The 12712-nt window shown below is 42.7% G+C and overlaps 1 long non-coding RNA gene across 1 annotated transcript in view; it reads left to right on the forward strand.

Annotated features, from left to right (window-relative positions):
- The window catches only part of LOC146861037 (uncharacterized), a 180824-nt gene that overhangs the window by 55707 nt on the left and 112405 nt on the right, over window positions 1-12712 (forward strand). Inside the window, exon 3 of the long non-coding RNA XR_014978902.1 lies at window positions 5863-5979. This is a non-coding gene — a long non-coding RNA (uncharacterized LOC146861037). The remainder of the gene's footprint in view (window positions 1-5862; window positions 5980-12712) is intronic.

The following is a 12712-nucleotide window of genomic DNA, read 5'->3' on the forward strand; positions in this document are numbered from 1 at the left end:
GCAGATTTTGGCAATTACTGCACCACAATCTGCATGTTCCGGTAATCACTGGGCATTATTTCTCCTGATAAATATTCGCATGTTTGACCTAAAGATATTTATCACAAAACTGAAAATTGTGATATGTGCGATAACAGCAGTTACCGCACGTATCGCGATGAGCCTGGCCCTGCTCATGATTGCCTCTGGAGTGGAATCCTTGGATCTACTCCCTGTGCCCGCGCTCCTTGCCAGTGTGGGCACAGGATCTCCTTTCAGGTACCAGGAAGAAGGATCCGCTGAGGTGCCAAAAAAAGCACATCCTGTTTGTGAGATTTATTTTTGGAATGGAAGGAATTCAAAATGGGAGGCGCTTGTGTGACATGACACCCGTGATGAAGTTTTATGTAAACACGCCTTGAGTGCTGACTCTCAAAGGGATTAGCAATATGCAGAACATATTTTTTCTGTTTTATGGTTCAGGTTACAGATCACTATTTTAAGTTGCATACCCCAAAACGTTGTTATTTTTATAAACAGCATATTTATTTCTGAGGCATTTAGAGCTACATGAAACGTTAATTGCCGAAGAGCAGAAGCCCCATTAAAATATTTTTAAGCATCTGTTCCAGGACTCGGTCGGGAGAGGTGGACAACGGCATGCCACCTAAAACGGGTTGACTCTACGCAAACACGTGTTTACCACCGCGCCACCCTCCTGCTCAGTCACCTCGTCCAGAGCTTTTGGGAATTCACAGATAGTAAACCAAATCCTGCAGTCGACAGAGACCACTGCAGCTGGCGGCCCCAGCAGGATAACACACGGGCAAACAGGGCCTCGGTAGGATATCAAATTGCAACCAAGGCAGCAGCTTCAGAACGTCTTCAAAACAGCCACGAGCTGCCCTCGACATTTGAACAGGTGCAGCACCAAGGCTGGGATTGCACAGTACCTGGTGCGCGCGCATTCAGAACCTTATCGAAGAGGCTGCCACCTGTGTGCCTGTTTAGAGCACGGTTACTAAGACTGGCTGGGCTGCTCCGAACAACAATAACCTACCATTTAGCAGCTACTTATCAATATGCGAAAAACACGGGCTCTTCAGGACGTTGATGTGGAACGTCACCTAAGTGAGAATGGTGTCTGAACTCACACATTCATCCACTTATACATTCCCCTCAGTGATTTAAGAACCCGCTCCAGACCCGCATGTCACTCATGCCTTAACTGTACATGTTCTGGAATCCTGTACCAGTCGCCCTGCTGGATCTGTTCTGCTGGGAAAAGAAGCTGGCACTTGTTACCTTCTCCTAGAGCGGGACCTTTGCTGTGCTACTGCCATCCTGTGCCATTCCTATGCGGAAACAAACCATGCACGGGTGCTGCCTGATTTGAATGCTTCCTGCGACGAGCAAAGCTTGCACGGCGGCTGCACTACCGATATCTATCGTATGCGGGAAGGATGCGTGCACTGGTTCTGTCCTGTGTACCTTTTCTATGAAGAAGGGGTGTTTCCACTGCTTATGAGTTAAAGGATATATAGAATGCACTTGCATGGCATGCCCTAAGAATATTAGTATTGGATGTGAGATGCCTGTAGTCTCAGGGAAGTTCCTGTCCCAAAGGGGCAATATTCGAGCACCAAAACATGTGGTCAGAAAAGAGAAGCAGGTCTGTTCTTAACTCTCTTTTAATACTGTTGCAGGAAGACACCCGTAAAAAAAAATTGGGATCACCCACGCACAATTTAAATTTAGGAATGAGAGTTTAGCAAAGGGAGAGCATAAATGCTGAGGTAAAAGACAACCTTGAGAGGAGTTGGCCTAACGGCTAGGGCGCTCGACTTCGGACCTGGGGAACTGGGTTCGAGTCTCGGTAATGACGCTGAACATCCTGTGATTCTGGGCAAATCACTTCATCTCCCCCTGCCTAACAAAGAATGAATATGTGTCCTAATGTAAATGGTGCTATGTAAAGCGCTCTGATATCTGATTGGATTCGGGTCAAGTTCGAGCTATATAAAACTCTGCAAAAAAGACCTTACCAAAAGTAGAGATCTCATAAGTAGGAGACTGTACAACAAGTGAAACAAAGTACTTTTGGAAGTTTACAGTGCTAGGTGTTAAACCTAGTAATGAACCCTGCCCCGCTAGGTAGGTGAGTTTCATCATCCTATATGAGTACATAATTGTAAGGTATTCTGTTAGTGGTTTGGCTCTTTCTTCCATGTGGCTTGTACTTCTTGAATTGTATGTTTACAGAGAGTGACCAATAGTCGCTTAACTTCTCCCATTCCATGTTTAGTGTATTAGCTACCTGTGTTGTACTTGTGTATGAGTGAGAGAATCATGTGGTGTTCCTCCGGCTACTGGCAACTGCCATTTACTTATTCTCTACATTAGCGAAAGCTGGGCTGCTACAGTCCATGTTGTACCTTTGTTGTGTTGTGAAGCTCTGTATAAAACGTTCCACTACAAAGAAGTCAAAACAATTGGTATTCCAATCCCCCTTTTAATGCAAGATGTGAAAGAAAGAGTGAGCCCAAATATCTAGGCAGGGTTAACTTTTGGTTGCATGAGCCCAAATATCTAAGCAGAGTTTACTTTTTGTTGTATGTGGGAAGCAAGCAGATTTTGAAATGGACTAGAGGATTTTGTAACATTTTAGAACATAAGTGGCAAATGGCACCATGTTATGTATAACACCCAGGCGCGCAACACCCATTGGGCTCACCGGGCTTCAGCCCCCCCACCCCGTCATGTGTGTCAGCCCAGCTGAGACAGCCTCGCGGGCTGGCGTCCGTCTAATTGCAGCCGGACCCGAGTACTTCACAGGTCTTTAAAAGACCATTTACTCGTTAATGAGGCTTTTGTGTTTTCACCCCTTCTTACAGCCACCCTGCCTATGGCTGGAAGACTTAGCCCCCCGAAATTTGGCTCTAGTTGCTCGCCTGATAACACCTTCTACCAATTCTGGCATTTTTAGCCAACATCACTTTGCCTTCTGGGGATTTCAACCCATAAAGAAAGTGTTAGGGAAAAATACAAGCCCCACAATGCAACATGCTGTTGGCTGAAAAGTAAGGAATGCTTAAGTGTTATAATGCACTTGAAGGTAAATAAAAAATAAAAAAACATTCCTGACTTTCTGTCTTATTCATCGAGGGTTAAACTGCCCAGTGGGTGACAGGACAGAGATAACCTTTCAAACGCAAATAGAACTATATTACTCTGCTAATGGGTTAACAATAACACATGGTTAAACAACATTGTTTCCCTGATGATTGCGAGCAGCGGAGACTCTATTGTGGATGAGAGGTTCGCTTAAAATCCTAAACTCCAAAAGACACCTCAATCGTACGCCCAGGGTTAGGTGGATCGAGGACAGTGAGGCAATGTTTTCCACGATAGTCCCACATCAGTATATAAAAAAAATGAAATAAGAAAATTACTGATTCAATAAGTGAGTTCTAGGGTGGAATGAAGAATTCAAAAAAATTTATTACAATAATTCAAGGGCACAATACAAGATAATTACAGCAGGTGCATGAATTCATTGCCATGAAGGCTCTTAGCAACAAGACCAAAACAGAATCAAAAATATTCTAAGTCCCAAATGAATAGCTAAATCAGTAGGAAATTAGACAGCATCCCTAGTAGCATAGGAAAAGTCTTATAGGAGATCTGGTTTACCCCCGAAATCAAGGCTTTGAATAAGAAATCTTTCCATAGAAATACATAGAACGTGCAGATTCATCATGGTGTGTCCAAAAGAAATATAATTTTAGCAAGTCAGAACATTGGATTCAAGAGTGTCATACAGCCTTACCTCCTAAGCACTAATGCACTACATGAATATTGATTCAGCTGCCTCTGACCTAATGTAATCCGAAGATGCCAGAGCTAACTAGTTATGAAACCAATAGTAAAACATTATGAATAAATGCAATGCTACGTGCAAGCAGAAGGACCTTGAAGAAAAGAAACACTACTGAGCCCATGTTAGAGAGTCTTCTTCAAGAACAGTGTCAATAGGAAATAAACAAGGCTTGTCTGACCTCATGCAGCAGAAATAATAAACAATGAATGTGACATCCATCTTGAACAACATGGAATCATAATCCAAGAAAATACGCTTTCATGGGTCATATCAAAATCGTTTCAAAGGCAAAACCATCTTGTCAGTGTACACATGAATTTGAGTGTAGATCACCATTCTGCATTTCTTAATAATGCACAGTTCTGATAATAAAACAAAAACTTTCACACTATGGAAGGAAAAACAATGTGCTGGTATTAGGGTTACCACCTGACCGCTTTTTTGCTGGCAGGATAAGTATTGTAATGGTCCGGCTAGTACAAAATGGAGGAAAATCACATAAAGCTAGTTGCTTTCCCTCTAATCAGTAAATGTTTTAAATAGCAAACATAAGCAAACAAACACTGCAGATGGAGTCCAGGCCTAGTTAACATAGGTCAATAAAACACAGTTCTGTACAGCTCAGCATTTTCGTTTTCTTTGCAAATGAATCACATTAATAAACTCATATGATTCTAATTCGAAAATTACACCCATATCAGCAACGTCTTTTGAAGCAGATACTTTAACCCCTTCAGTGCCACGCCCTTTCCCCCTCCTGTGCCGGGCGTTGCACTAGTGGGTGGGGTTCATGACGAGATAGTCTCGTCATGGGCACAGCGCAACCGTGCTCCATGACGAGACTATCTCGTCATGGGCACTGAAGAGGTTAATGAAAAAGCTATATAAGGTGTGCCCAGTGGTACATGCTCATGACAACTATGCAACACAACAAATATGGTTAACACATGTTACACACATTCTCACTTACCCTCATCTGCGGTTTCTCTTTTTTCGGGTCATGAGAGGTGGAGGCACCTCCTTATTGTCAAATACATCAAGACATAATATCTCAGGATGATTGCATCATGCTTATCACGTCAAATGTGACAAACCATATTCAGTATTGATACTCTTATTTTTCTCATGGTCAGAATAACGACATACAACATAAAGGTGTGCTGCATAAACAAAGATACTCATGTGGAAGTGCAAAACTGCATAATTCAGATCCCATTCGATCCCAAAGATACGTTCAATTTATGCCTTTATTAGCTTTAGCATTTGATGGGGGATCATATGCATACGCACACTGATCATTGAGCCATGTTCCAAAAGCCAGTCTAAAATTCATAGTCCCGGTCTTCGTTCATTATATTGAATGTTCAGACTCATGACTCCGTTAGAACATGGCGTCTCCCACCTGGAATTGTTGTGGATCTCCTTTACAACCCAAGGGCCTTTCTCTCTTATACAGATATTCATTGTAATCAATCAGGCCATTCTGCTAAAATTGGACCATGGGTGGACTTACTTCTTCATGGGACCAAGACTGATCAGAATCATCAGATGAATCCATATGAATCATTATTTTTTTTAAAAACACCCTATATGTATTTTTAATCATTTCCACTGTACCCACAAAATAAAATAAATAATCTTTTGGGTACACCCTAAGATATTTTTAACTATCTTGATCCCAGCTATTATCCAGCAAAATAAATTCTTGAACTCCCACAACTGGTATAACCCATAGAGGTTGTACTTACCTACCTTGATCAATAGAGGACACCAATGATGAAGCATGCCACAAAAATGTGTAGGTGAGAAGTTCTCTGTTAATATCTTTAGAAACCTATGGTTTAGTCAGAAGACATATACTGGAGTCAGTGAATTTTAAACTGTGCATTTAGAGTGTATACTTATGACATTAGAGAGGCTGTGTAAAGGCCTTTTTCCTCCCTCGTTCCCAAATTGTGTGAAATAATGGCAAGGTGCAATGTCTGCTTTTGTCTCATTTCCAGTTCCATTCAGCAGCAGCTCTGTTGCAGCCCATGATGGGGCCAGAACAAATAGAGCGAGGGCACTGGCCCCATTTGGTCCTCCTCTCAAGATGCCAGTGGTAGCTGGTCACTGTACATGTACTGGTTTGCTCTACTGTGGCCGTTGCTCTAGTTGCCATTTTAGTATTATGCTCCGTCTGTTGAACTGGTTGCTGGTTTGGTATCTTCCTGCAGTTGCTATATCTGTTGCTTTATTGTTATGCTGTTGAGGCTGCTGCCCTGGTTGCCAGTTTGCTATCATACTTAGGCTGCTGCATTGATTTCCACTTGAGTGTACCACTGACCTTGCAGGATTGGTTGCTCATTTCACTGGCAGCACTCGTGGGAGAGCACATGCAGCAAGTGCTGCACCATTTCAAAGCTGGGTCACAGGCAGGCACTCGGGATGAGGGGTGCCCCATGGTCACCACCTTATACAGAGAAAACACCGCCATTTGCTCAAGTTTTAGGATTTTGCCAAGTCTCTGACATAATATGGAAATAGGACTGTGAGAAATTGGGTTGCTGGTAAAGGGAGGGTGAAACCCTTCTGAAGCAGAAACCACAATCCTTATCAGTGTGAGGCACAAGCAAACCCCAAATTAAGCTATGCTCATTCCTCTGGCAGCCTGGCACAGAGCAGTGAGGCGTAGCTTAGAGGCAATGTGTAAAGCATTTATGTAGCACTTCAAACAGTAATAAAGTGAAAACAGAACACAAGAAAAATCCCATACCAATTTTGAAAAAAGGTAGAGTAAAATGTCATAAATAAATGAAGACCAAACCAACATAAATCTACTCGGAGTTGTACAATTTGAAAGATTCAAGTAAAAATAGCACCAAAAAGCCCAAAGCACCACTTGCGGCTATCTGGTCGTGCAAGACCGGGAGAAAGTCACAAGTTCACGCTGACCCCGATGGAGCATAGGTGGAAAATAGGGACCAGGTTAGTCCCGCTATAAAGTTACCCTCCCAATCCAGCTCAAAGTGTCCCGTTTGCGGTGGAGTGGGCCACGAGGAGCACAGAAGTGTAGCAGGTGGCTGTTGATGTAGCGTGAAGAGCAGGCCTAGCATCGCGGAGAGTCGTCACTGCAGTGCAAATATCCTGTTGTCGTTGCGAGCCCAAAACTTAAATTGTATCTCTCTGAGGCCTCACTAAGGGTTTGGGACTTGAGGGACACTACTTGAGAGGGTCAGGGCCTTGCTCCTGTTGGATCTGGGTGCTGGTTCAGGTGTTTGTGAGCCTGTTATGTCCCTGTGGCTTTGAACAGAAAGCCAGTCAACTAGGCCTTGGAGTCACTTTGGGAACCTGGGTTCAACAGATGCAGGTCCAGTCCTTCTCACCCAGGTAAGAGGGCAGCAGGGCAGTACAATAGGTCATCAGTCCTTCAGAGCAGCACTAGAGCAGAGTGGCAGTCCTTTCAATAGCACAGCAGTCCTTCTTCTTGGCAGTGTCCACAGGTCCAGAAGTGTACTGAAGAGCTGGTGTCTGCGGTCCAATATTTATACCGGGCCTTCTTTGAAGTGAGAGAAACTTTTAGAGGTTTCCCTTTAAAGTCCGCTGCTATCGTGCCTCTCCTGCCCTGGCTCCCGGGAGCATGCAGCCCTTTGTGTGGAGGCACAACACAGCCTATTCAAGTGTAAGTAGGGCTTAGCCCAGAGCCCCCCTTCCTATCCTGCCAGTGATGTCCCCTCCAGCACACCTAAGCTCTCTATTTTGTTTTGCTGAAGGAATACACAGAGTCCACCTCTCAACTACACCCAGTCATCTGACCCAGAGACAGGTTCAGGCATTAAATGGCTAAGGTAGGAAAACATAAACTTTTTAAAAGTGGCATTTTCAAAATTGCAATTTAAAATCAGACTTCATTATGAGAGAGGAATTGTCATTACAATTCCAAAGACACCAAACTGGTTAACTACTTCCATTTGGAATTTATCACTTATTGAATGCATTAAGGTAACTACAATGTTATCCTATGGAAGAAGTAGACCTTGAAATAGTTGAAAACTAATTTAATGGTTTTCTTTTCACTAACAGGACATGTAAAACTGAAAAGTGCATGTCCAACTTTCTAAATACACTGCACTCTGCCGTCTGGGTCGTCCGGGCCTACCGTAGGGCCGACTTATATGTATTAAAAAGGAAGGTTTGGGCCTGGCAAAAGGTTTGTTTTTCCCAGTCAAAATAGCAGTTTATAACTGCACACACAGGCTGCAATGGCATTCCCGAGACATGTTAAAAGTGCTGCTTAAATGGGTGGCACAATCAGTGATGCAGGCCCACAAGTAACATTTAGGGGCTTATTTACAAGCCCCTTGCGCTGCCGGTGTGCCACTTTTACCATGGGAAAAAGTGACGTACCTGCGGCGCAAGGGGCATGTAAATAAGCCCCTTAATGTATAAGCACTGGGCACAGGTAGTCACTTTACTAGGGACCTACAAGTAAATTAAATATGCCAATTGGGTCTAAGCCAATTCTACAATATTTTAAGGAGAGAGCACAGGCACTTCAGCACTGGTTGGCAGTAATAAAGTGTGCAGAGTCCTAAAGCCAGCAAAAACTAAGTCAGTATAACAGGAGGTTTGAAGGTAAAAAGTTCGGGAGGAAACCCTGCCAAAGATGCCAGATCTAACAAGGACATTATAAAATGTGTCCATATTGATTTTTAAAAGGACTTTGTTATCTCTGTTTACTGTATGTATCAGTCATGTAGCATTGAGGCAGCTATAGAGCTTCCTCAATGATCGAATTAACATGGCTGCCTTTTCATAATATCATTGCATGCCTATATTTGTCATTGACTCCACATGCAGCAAAATGTGCGCTGTTTGTTTTGTAATGATATGTTGTGTTCTAAGAACTCCGGAATAAGCCTTTAGATACTTTTCTAGGCTCTTCTTGCGCGCGCACTGTAGTCTTTTCACTGATGAAACTGCATTGTCCATGTAACCATGTTGATCTGACACATCTGATGATATTAGGTCAGAAGGGCTATAATTATTATTCATTTAAGGGGCTGATGCTTTGATGATGGTAGTATGACATTTTATAGTGTTGAACTATGATACACTGTAGTTTTGATATATGTGCTAGCACCATGCTGACTGAGTGGTTTCTATTACTTTCCATGGTGAAATTTGCTATGAAAATCTCACAGATTTTGGGGTTGAGATCTTTTTGGGGCTCTACCAGGGATGCTGCCCGTTTCTCTTTCAATTTGCTGCATATTTTAGACTTACACTATTTTAAGATTTTGCTCATCACTGCATCTATCTAACATGCTAAGGAGCCTTCATTGCAATTGATTTCTTTGACTTATGACTAATTTCATTTTAAATCTACATTTTTGTCTTCTGTATTGCACTTTAATTTGTTAATAAAACGTCCTGGTTTTCTTAACGTACTGGTTTGTAATTCTCCTTCTGAGTCACTCTTTATTTTTGACTATATTGTGAAATGCTATTTTGGATCTTATTACTAGGAATGCATTGCCTCATCCATTCCTGATGACACCGTCCCCGACCCCGCAATGGGTGCTATGACCATCATGCAGATTATCCAAGAGAAAGCGCCCACAGTTTTTGGTGGTCCATACTGAAAGATTAAAGAGAAGATATTAGATCTACCCCAAGATAATTTATGTCCTTTTATCTGCAATCTGTCCAAATTTTCGATTTCTATGATCGGATCTAAATTGTATTATTTGCAGAGTTCCAAAAGTTGCTCCCGAATGAAGGAATGCATTAGTAGGGCAGAATTTATTGTGAGTGACTGTGGCACTTTGTAGTGCGTTGTGGAACTTGTTGTTTGAGAGTATGAAGCCACGTCGAGTCATGAATTACACTGCATGTGAGATTTAGGATTACCTGCTCTAGATTTGCGGTTCATTGCGGGGTTTGATTACTGCGAATCTGATCATTTTGTCAAATTTGTGAGTTAAGGAGTTGTTTACAAGCCCCTTTGAACGCTCTTGCACCTGCGATGCATATTACAAATGCTATTTATGAGGCCATGCTAGGACATGCTTGGCCCTGAGTGGCTTCATAAATCTTATGAACTACAACACAAATCGATGCGTTGCATTACTCTGCGCCAGGGAGGCGGTTCCATGGCCGTTGCGTAGATGTTCCCACACAACATCCATGGATTTTGACGCATTCCAGGATTAACCAAAAGTGGTAGACATGGGAATGCGCCAAAAACCTACGCCTGCCCAGGTGAGGCGTAACAAAGAGAAATATGCTTATTTCTCCTCGTTTGTTCCTGTTTCTATGTGTGCTTCACAATGCAGCACACATAGAAAGAGGTAAAAGCTTCAGGGGATTGTTTTTGTACAGGAAAGTGCCCTTCCGGCACAAAAACAATTCTCCCTACAACGCAGGCACCTTTGCACCATGGTGCAAGGGTGCCTGGGTTGGCGCTAGGCAACCAAAAGGGCACGAGCGCAGGGAAAAAGACAGGAATGTGCCGTATTGACTGAAATACGGTGCGTTCCTGCCCTTTTCCTGTCACACAGTGTGAGTTGGTCATTAATATGGTCCTTAGTGTTTGTTGATGTGTTAGTTTAAATGAGACAAAGATGATTTTGTGTTTTCTTCAAAGAAAATGTCGGATTTTTATGTTTACTTGTTGGTTAAGGTAATCAGATTTGTCATAATCCAAGATCGCCACGTGGTTGTGTGTTTTGTGTAGCACCACGTACATACTGAGATATGGATTATGGAGTACTAAATTAATTAGAGTCTTTGAGTCGAAAGTGTTCTTACTTGAATTAGACTGTTGTTTGTTCATCCTTTGGTTCTCAGAAGCAAACATGCCTTTCTAATTAGGTGGCTTACCACTGGTCGAAAATCTACCATAGTGTGATTGACAGTACTGTTGGTACTAGTTCTTCTTTATTTAGTACATGTGACTTTTGATTCCTTTCTTTTCCACTTTATTTAGGTTACACAGATAAGATTGGTTTATTTTGAATGTGTGGTTTGTTGTGGCTAAGGGCATTTTTCATATATAAGTTGAGCTTCAATTGGTTAATTGTCACTGGGGGGCTGTGCAGGGATTGGTGAGGTATCACCACGAGTTGCGTTGACATTGGTCGATTGATGTTGTAGGTCGTGCTTTAATTGTTTGACGTTTGACATAGCTGAGTTGTGATCAGTTGATTGTTCCTTTGTTTATTTTTGCGTGATTTGTGAATATTTTGATCGGGAGAAATGGGTGCTCGATTAAAAAAGCCTAAATTTCCTATAATGCTAGGTGTAAAGATTCCTACTGAGTATTCCCTTGCATTCAAAATGATGGAAGCCATGAGCTTTCACACATGTGTGGTTAAAAGACTGGCTTGAGACTACATCTGGTGACAAGAAATTTCACATTTTTTTAGAGGGTTCCTTTAATTGTCAGAAAACTCAAATACCTGAGATGTGATTTTTGAGAGGAAGCCGTAACCTAGACCTACACAATTTGAGGCATTAAAAGAATGGGATTGAGTGGCCATTGAGAAGGAAAATAATGACAAAGCAGGTTATTAATTGTCAGACAGTCACCCGCACCAACTGACACTCCATGCCTCACTGTGATGGATATGCTTCTATATCACCAACTCCGTGCTATTTGTTGAGCATGTCACAACACCTTCCTTGAGCACCCTCCAACACTACATGCCCTGGAAGACATTCTCACGAATAACTCACACCGCAAGCTTGTCACCAGACTCTACACAGTGATGCAGGATAATGTGCCTGTGTATACCCATAAAGTGCACGCCCAATAGAGGCTAGACACGAACCCGCCTATATCTGCGGAGCAATGGTAATTTTGCTGTGCACAAACCGCAGCTCTATCACCTAAATATAGATTGCGCCTCATATACTTAAATTTTCTACACAGACTATACCGTACACCCCTCCAACTGCACCGTATGGGGTTAAGGGAAGAGGCGCTATGTGAAAGATGTTCCAACACCCCAGGCCTCGTTTCTACATTTAGCCTGGGAATGTCCTAAAATTGCAGACTACTGGCGCGAGATACACTCTACACTTCAGCAAATTACCGGGCACCAGATTCCTATAACACCGATAGTCAGCTTCCTTGGCTACGTTAAAGATTTGCCACAGGCATCCCGCTGTCTAACTGCAATTCTCCTAATACTAGCCAAGAGCCAACTGGCTAAACACTGGGGAAGGAAAGAGGTTCCCAGGGCCACATTATGGCTACAAGACGCTACATACTGCCAAGAACAATTGGCCACCCATTGCGAGCTGATGACTAAGCCAGCCCATCCAAAAGACACCTGGGAACCATTTTTAATGTATTTGAGATCGCGCGATACCCCCCACCCTAGAAACATTTTGTTCTGAACTGGTGAACGCCTGTCTGCACTGAAGATAGTGTCATATAATGTGTGGTAGTAAAGTTTGCCCTAACCCATAAAACTTTGAGATATTATTCAGGGCGCAAGGCATGTATTCAGTCCTCCTACTCTGTTATACCTGAGACTTTTTTAATGTCGCCCATGTATGCGCTATCAATGTACAGCTTCCTTTATTCAGTTTGATGTGGTAATCTTTGTTATGCTATTTGTATGCGCTGAAGATATTTTAACTCCCCCCCCCCCCATCCCTTCCCCCCTGCTTCTCAGAACTGTTTGAGTTATGTCATTCTCAGTAAGTGTTGTAATAAATGTCAACAAGTAAAAAATTTATAACAAAATTGTCGGACAGTAAGATCTGCTTTCATGGTTACCCCCACTTTTTGCTGGTGTCAGTGTGTGTTTTTTGACTAGTCTGACTGGGATCCTGCTAATCAGGACCCCAGTCACAGTGCTT

The sequence above is a fragment of the Triturus cristatus genome, chromosome 3_1, assembly GCF_964204655.1.
Source record: "Triturus cristatus chromosome 3_1, aTriCri1.1, whole genome shotgun sequence".
Classification (NCBI taxonomy): domain Eukaryota; kingdom Metazoa; phylum Chordata; class Amphibia; order Caudata; family Salamandridae; genus Triturus; species Triturus cristatus.